The 5,718-nt window shown below is 40.2% G+C and overlaps 1 pseudogene; it reads left to right on the top strand.

Moving 5' to 3' along the window:
* The first annotated feature begins 625 nt into the window (after positions 1–625).
* Positions 626–797, top strand: LOC129695950 (U2 spliceosomal RNA; annotated as a pseudogene).
* Positions 798–5,718: the final 4,921 nt, after the last annotated feature.

Below are 5,718 nucleotides of genomic sequence, written 5' to 3'. Positions count from 1 at the left end.
GGAGTTAAGTTCTTTTATCGCACATGGGTAGAAACTATTTTTTAGTCTACCAGTGCGAGCCTTCAGACACCTGAATTGCCTCCCAGAGGGTAGCAGAGTGAAAAGGTGGTTGGCAGGGTGGGATGTATCCTGCTTGATGTTTGTGGCCCGGCGCAAGCATCGGGCCCTGTATATGTCATCCAAGGAGGGTAGTTGAGTGTTTGTGATGCTCTGTGCAGTTTTTATAACTCTCTGCAGCGCCCTCCTCTCAGCCACAGTGCAGAAGCCAAACTGGAGCTCACCTAGACGTCCATACATCATCCTCAAAGGTATTGCCCTATGCTGAAAGATGTGTACACCCACAACACACGGCCTCGGGGATCCAGAAGGATATAGCAAACCCACTGGTAACTAAGGAGGCCTGGTTCTTTACTAAATTGAAGGAAGCAAGGAGGTTGGTGCGAGAAAGACATCGAATAAGTAACTTTTGACTCTCATATCTTAAACAGTAGCCAGGGATACACAATATGGATGTTACACTATAGTATTTGCTGATGTTACAACACGATGTGATACACCAGATGTCGATCTATTCGCATCCAGACTTAGTCACCAATTACCCAAAAATGTTTCATGGGGAACATAGATCAGGTCTCGGCCTTTTGGCTAAGATCAAGTGTATATCTGTTCTTATCAGTTTAATATCTGATATGTCCCTTATCTAGGGACCATATATTAATACGATATACTCATTTTAAGAATGGGAACCTTTGTTATTGTTAAGTAATTGCTTTCTAAGATTACTACGGCAAGCATTGACTCAAAGGATGCTTACTATTCAGTACCCATAACAGGTGACCACGGACGTTATTTTGATTTAATTGGATGGCTCAGTTCTAACAGTATAGAGCACTACCTAATGTGTTTACATTAGCACCTAGGTTATTTACAAAATATCAAACCAGCCACACAATGGTAATGGCTTCTTTGGATGGCATACTAATTGTGGGGAAACTTTAGAACTGGCTGAACAAACGGCAACAGCCACTAAACAATTATTTGGAAACTAGGATTCATTATCCATCCAATTAAATCAAAATTAAAGCCTTCAACTAAAGGGATTATTTGGGGTTCACCATTAACTCAGTTCTCATGTCAGTGAATTTGCTAAAAGAAGTTACAGCCTTAAATAGAGGCATACAGCAAAATCATTGACATGGAGATAACCATCCATCAGACTGGTAGATAGAATATTGGCAACATTATGGCTGCGCTTCCAGCCACACAATTCAGACCCTTAAATTATAAATTTACAGAGGGCCATAATACGAACTCTTAAAATTTATGGTGGTCATTTCGATAGAATGATGAAGCCATACAGAAGCTATATTGGAACTATATGATGGGAAGATAACATTGAGCATTGTTCCTATCCAATCATTGTCAGCAACCAGTCTATAGTCCACCAAATGGATGCTATGCACAAGGATGGTGTGCTACCTATTCCATCCCCAGCTGTGGAGGAAGATGGAGTGCACAGGAGGCATCATATTACTAACACTGGGCATAACTACCTGGGAATGTTGGGTGCTATTCATGGCCTTAAGTCATGTTGCTCTGGGTTATATTAAACAGTATATTAGATTATAAATTGGTAACACCATTGTGGTAGCACATATCAACCACATGGTGTAAGGGAATCTACATCATGCAACTATCTGGCCAACACAATTTGGCAACCTCATCAGGGGGGGTACTAAGGAAAATACAACAAGACTCTGCATCTGGTATTTTTAATAGTACCCGACTGACCTACCCAACCATGGTTCTCTGTGGTACCAGGAATGATACTAGAGCCATGGATCACCATAAAAAACTAACGACTAAGCACGGGGAGGGGGAACCACCCGTGCCATGAACATATCTATCTCTTATATTAAGTCTGATAGCTCCAGTATTACATCTGGGACTGATGACCAGAGCAATGGACATGATCTCAGCAGCCACAGACTATCCACCTAAGACAATACCCAGTATACATAAACTTATGGGAGATGTATTGCAACTATTATATATCATCCAGCCTGGTTGGAATCTTAGATTAGCCTCTACATCATGAGAGGGGTACTTTTAGGTGAATTCCCCAAAGTCCAGGTATTCCCAAATATGGGACATCAGCATCGCCCTACGTTGTTAAGAACTGGGCCCCAGCCACAGCGCTGTCATTACAGCCGTTGATATTTTTAAAAATTGTCATGCTGATGGCTTTGGTCATGGCACTAGGGCACAGTCCCTACTTTTAGGTTGGACAACATGACCAGTTCACCTGGCAACTTACACTTCTCTATTCAGGAATTAGGAAGCTAACAGACAGGGGGCAGCAGGCCTTATAAGAACTTTTAGAGCCTACCTTACAGATGATTGACTCTGTGTTCTCAGACATCTGGGATATACATGGAACAACCAAGACTATCAGTGGCACAGAAGAGGAACTTCTCATCAGCCACAGACAGCCTCATGAAACAGTAACAGGCCAGACTATCTAAATGGGTAAAATAGTATTGATTAAGCTGGTATAAGCACTAACTGGTTTAAGTTTCACTCCACCAGGCTGCAGTAACGTCGGCAGCATTGAAATTGGAGGTTCCTATGGATCAAATCCTCAGGACTGCAGGATGGCCATCGGAAAGAACATTGAAAAGGTTATAACTAACCAGTAATGGAAACTGGAATTTGTTCAGAAACATTGTTAAGTTTTCTGGACCATAATTTAACCCCCTAAAATAGGGGCTATCAGAGTTATTAACTTTATGGTTATTTATATAGCATATTGATGTTTAATATGTTATCACGATTCTCCCCAAAACCAAGGCAGTAGTGAAGCATGGACTCGTTCCATGGCATGGAATCACAGAGCTTTAAAATCTTCACAAAGTCCCTCACGTGACTCCGAAGTAAAATAGTAAGATTAAACGAGAACTTACCAGTTTGAAGTTTGATCTCTATTTTATGAGGAGGAACGTTGAGGGAATACGTGCCCTTCGCTCCCAACCAATCTGTTGTCTAATCTTACTATGTTTAGTCATTATAGTTATCTGTGATTCCACACCGCGGGGTTCTTCACGAAGTCCCTCAACGTTCCTCCTCACAAAATAGAGATCAAACTTCAAATTGGTAAGTTCTCGTTTAATCTTACTATTAATTCTTATGACTGAATCAACAAATGTGTGCTTGTGGCAGTTATTCAATCATGTTTCAAACAGTTTGCTGATCAATTTTGCCCTCAGGCCAGATTCTAAGTTCCTAAAAATGGTTTCAGAATTTCTCTTGTTCCCATTTGTGGTATTGACTTCCTTATAAGCCATTGGCGGAACATTATGTGGACAAGCTAGTTTTTCCCCTTACCCATTTGGACATCGATCTGTACCATGACGGCCGGGGCTTGTCAAAATATCTTGTTACCTGTTATTTATCCTATTAGAAACTTTCCCCGCTGAACATAAAAGAAAATAGATCACAAGAAATAGTTAATGTGACCTTAGGAAGAATGCTTTAGTCTATGATAGCATTGTTGATGAAACTGTGTCAGACGTTCTCATTTAGATTAATTATTGAAAGGGTAACTGAATTTATCTGGCCACCTCCATGCAAATATTTTGTCTATGCCAAGACTGTTATAGTTCCACTACTCCTGAATATCCTGCATTCCCCTATGTGGTTGAATTTGACAAAGTATTTGCATTTTTTCAAGAATAGGTCGATGAAGAACTCCCGTTTGAATGGGATCACTGGTCAGAGTTGACAAATTAGAAGCAATTATTTTCACACCTTGGTCTGATTTACCTTACACCATAATTCTATCCAATTTGTCCTTCACCCTGGCAATTGTACCCTGCAACACTTTCCTTTTCACATATTTATCCAAATCCCATTTGAAAATGACTGGGGAATGAGATTCTGCTATCTTTACAGGCAGTGGATAGCAGATCATAATGCCTCATAATGCCTCTATTCATCTCCACGCAAATTATTTTGCTGGATTATAAAGCTGTGTCCTGGCAATGATAAAGGTTTGCCTTTTTCACAGTCATAGAGTAATAGTTATACATGATGTGAACAGACTGTTCAACCTGTTACAGCCACATTCGCCAGCTGTATTAATCCCATTTCCCCGCACTTTTATGCTCTGGCGATTTAAGGGCTTATCTAGCCAGGCTTTTCAAAATTGTCAGCGACTCTGCTTCCACCAATGTATTCCAGGTACTTATTATTCTCTGCCGTAAATGACATGTATTGGTAACACAATGTTTAAACTGAAACATGATTCAAGACAATTGACATGGGGATCTCCAGATCAAGCAACACACAACAAAATAGACTACATCATGATAAGTTTATTTGGCCTTCCATCACAGCAATGTGATGGATGTTTATGTAAATTATGTTGTGTCTTGGGTCTATTTGTTTGTAATGTATGGCTGCAGAAACGGCATTTCGTTTGGACCTCAAGGGGTCCAAATGACAATTAAATGTATCTTGTATCTTGTATCTATCTTGTATCTTGTAAGTAATGTGGAAAAACTGTGAAACCAGAAGCTACCCAAGCACTGACATTGGATCTGACCATCAGCTTGTAATAGCTAATATACGCAGGAAATTCCATACAATCAAGAAAGCCAAATATCCAAAGCAGTATGATATCTTCAGACTCAAAAAACCCAGATACTTGAAGTGATTATGAAATTGAAACTGGAGGACACTTCGCTTCACTTATGGAGCGATTACGACATAGAAAGCATGTGGACAGAAATTTAAAATGCCTTTAGCGAGACATCAAAGAAACTTCTCGGATACAAAACGAACCAAAAGGAAAAACCCTGGATTAGTGAAGAAGTTTTCCAGCTTGCTAAGGAAAGAAGCGAAGCCAAACAAGAGAAACTTATTGATCCAACCAAACGAAGCAGATACAAATACCCAAATTGTGAAATCAAGAGAAAATCCAAAGAATGCCTTGACAAATGGCTCAATGAGTTATGCGTCAAAGTAGACCAAGCGCATCAAACTGTTCAATCCAAAAAAGTTTTTCCAACAATTAAGAAAATTACAAGGACCACCAAAAACCACCAAAATGCAGATGGTTAAAAGCAAGGAGAGAAATATACTCACTAAAATTGATAACGTCAACGGAAGATGGAAAGAGAACTTCCAAGACCTCTGCAACAAGCAAAACCCAATTGACGAAGAATTCACAAATACCGTCCCCCAAATACCAATCACTACTGTAGAACCAGTTATTCTGCGCGACGAGATCGTCAGCTCAATTAGAATGCTGTCTGATGGAAAAGCCCCGGGCTTTGACAGCATTACTGGCGAAGAACTCAAAGCAGCCGGAGATGATATTATACACAAACTGTGCAAGAAAATATGGGAAGCAGAAGAATTTCCCAATGATTGGGGAAAGGCAATCATCACACCAATCTACAAGAAAAAAGACAAGCTAGTCTGTGGCAATTATAGGGGAAGCAGCCTGCTTAGTCATTCATGCAAAATACTCATCCTAATACTTCAAATGCATCACGAAAAGGACAGAAGAGATTCTATCAGAAGCCCAAGCGGGGTTTAGACCAGGTTGGTCAAACAATGGAAAAACACCTCAAAAATAAAAAAGGACTTCTGTTGCTGCATTGACTTTGAAAAGGCCTTTGATTCTGTATGGCAGGAGGGATTGTGGAAGGCTCT

The sequence above is a fragment of the Leucoraja erinacea genome, chromosome 3 (assembly GCF_028641065.1).
Source record: "Leucoraja erinacea ecotype New England chromosome 3, Leri_hhj_1, whole genome shotgun sequence".
NCBI classification, from domain to species: Eukaryota; Metazoa; Chordata; class Chondrichthyes; order Rajiformes; family Rajidae; genus Leucoraja; species Leucoraja erinaceus.
Note: the sequence above shows the minus strand (reverse complement) of the source record. Positions and strands in the feature narration are given on the sequence as shown.